General features: G+C 37.2%; 1 pseudogene; it reads left to right on the plus strand.

Annotated features, from left to right (window-relative positions):
• Window positions 1-919: 919 nt before the first annotated feature.
• LOC149201370 (uncharacterized) lies at window positions 920-1,601 on the plus strand (annotated as a pseudogene).
• The last annotated feature ends 1,028 nt before the right edge of the window (window positions 1,602-2,629 follow it).

Genomic DNA, 2,629 nt, shown 5'->3' on the forward strand with positions numbered 1-2,629 from the left:
TCCATGTTTAACTTGTAGTTTTTTTTTGTGATAAGCGATTAAAATTAATCTTTAAACTTAAATTTGACAACATGCGAGCCCATGAAAATATATGGAGATTTCAGCTTCCTAAATTATTGGACAAAAACTAATATACACACTATTGCATATAAGTTTATACAAGTGTATTGGTTGCAAAAATGCTGTAATAATACACTCACATGTTGGATGTTGTAAGAAGACACTAAAATAGTTAGTCATCAAAATATTTGAGGCCTTATGGCATCATCTTCAAAACATGACAGTACACAATATCACAAAAAGAAAAATGCAACCTTCATTCTTGTACAAGTCCAAGCACACATTGCTTACTCCCAAGCTTGTTATTCTTGTGAACGAAAAGACATGCTTCTAAGACTGAATGCTGGTCCTTGTCATGTAGCAGGCACTTCAATGATTGCCATAGTTTTGAATATTGTCCCAATGAAGTTAAAAAGCATCCCTGGGCACATACAGGAAGACAAAGAAAAAGCCAACCTCAAAGGAGTGTTCTGCAGCATGCTTGCCTGACAAATTGGTGGTTATTAGTTTAAGTTCCGTGCTATCTTAATAAGGCTCAAGTCCCATGGGTAAATCCATCCATTTGAGAATGGACTCTTCAAGTTCAAAACTTTACTAAGCAATATGAAGCAAAAGCCCAAATAGAATTAAAGTACTAGAGATTGCAATAGAGCCCTTAATTACATATTACATGGGCTGCATAAAATTGAATAAAAAAAAAACTCTGAAGAATGAAAAAAAAAACAGGACAACAAGTTAGAAAATTGAAACCTTGGAAACAGATTAGGAAATGTACAAAATTGTTTGCCGAATAATTCATGCTACATGAGAAGTTAAAAATGATGAGAACTTTCTCCATAGTTATACTGCTGCTGAGGAGATGGCAACTTCTTCATATGATTGTATGCTAACAAACACCCATCTCAATCTTCTCAATCTTAATCACCAAAGAACTGTTCTTCCTCTGAGATTCTCCTCTGTGAAACTATCAGTGCGAACCCATTGCTCTCTCCAATGCTCCCATGTTGTTGTGCAAAGAAAGGTATTCAGAATCACGGTAATAGCTCAAGAGGAAACGCAAATTACGGAGCAATCCATACCAGAGGAAGAAGAAACAAATAAAGAGCAACAACCAGAAAATGAAGAAGAGTTACATGTAGAAGAACTAAACTCTATGTGGGAAATCTCCCTTGGAGTTGTGACCATGCACAACTTACTCAACTGTTTTAGGAATTCAGAACCGTTGAGTCTGGAGAGATTGTTTGTAACGAGGAAACTAGGATAAGCAGAGGATTTTTTTTGTCACAATGAGCAAGGTTACAAACGCTAAGTCAACCATTGAAAAATTGCAAGGCTATGACTTGGATGGACGGGATATGATTTTCAATTTTCCAGCAAGAGTAATATCCAAGAAAAAGGAAACCGATTACTCCTATGTTGAGACTCCATATCAATTGTTTGTGGGTAACCACACACTGTTACCATGCTGTTTATCTGAATACATTTCCTATCCAGTCAAATTGATATCTAACACTGAAGTATTTAGGCCGGAATTCCAATAGAACGCCAAATGAAGATTTGTCACCCTAACTTTTGTTCATTTGTGATTGAGAAGGTGACAAAGTTTGAACTGTGCAGAGCCCTCGAAAAAATTGAATTCAAAGTCGTTCCAAGAAAATCGAATCTGGGCAATGTTACTTAATTTAAATAACAAATAGAATTATGGTGCAAAATGGCTATACGTGTCAATTCGAGGAACCCGGAAACCACACGCTGTAACGTTGGCGAAATGAGTGTGGCACTAAGAGAAGATATTTGGAATTAAATATGCACAGAGAACACACAGTAAAGTTTGGTAAGTAATGCTTTGGCGGTATAAGGTATTGGTTAAGCAGCTCAACTCAAGTTATATACCCAGAATTTATGCGTACTCGTGTACCACACCATTTGCGTCGATAAGTTTGGTTTCCGTGGAGTTTTAGCATAGTATTTCATCATGTCTGTGTTTTGTTTTTTTTCTTTTCAACAGAAATTTCAAAATCTATCCGAGAGCCTAAGCAAATTCGACCCAACCGTTGGTTGCTGTTTGATCATGGATACCAAGTGTAAGGACCAGTTCTAATTTAGAGCAGTCCTGCTAATCTAAGCATCGGTCTCAAGATCTGAGTGTTTGGGTTTAAAAGGGTCTCACTGCTTTTCTTTCTTTTGGACAGGACAACAAATGTCGTTCCAGTTATCCATGAGACAAATCTTTTGTACATTAGAAAGGGTGATTCTTCTCTGAATTAACTTGACCCTGTGGAGCCAGGCAACAGATTGAGGAAGGTCTGAAACTACAGATGATTGGATTCGCTGGTCCTTTTTGAAGAATGAAGTTAACCTCGACTAGAATAGTCATGTGTGTAGATTGTTAATTTCTCAAAAGATCTCGGGGGTCTTTTGTGGTGTTTCGCTATAGATATTTGAAGTCTTTGTTGCCTTTGACCTGGTTCAGAATTCGCACATCCTTGAAGCTTAATGTTGTCACATTCTATTAGTGTGAAGGCTCGGGCAGAAGTATCATGATGCTTGAAGTTTGAGGCAATGTGGA

This window comes from Pinus tabuliformis, chromosome 2_1, assembly GCF_031772625.1.
Source record: "Pinus tabuliformis cultivar Carrire ecotype Pingquan chromosome 2_1, CPIR1, whole genome shotgun sequence".
Taxonomy (NCBI): Eukaryota; Viridiplantae; Streptophyta; class Pinopsida; order Pinales; family Pinaceae; genus Pinus; species Pinus tabuliformis.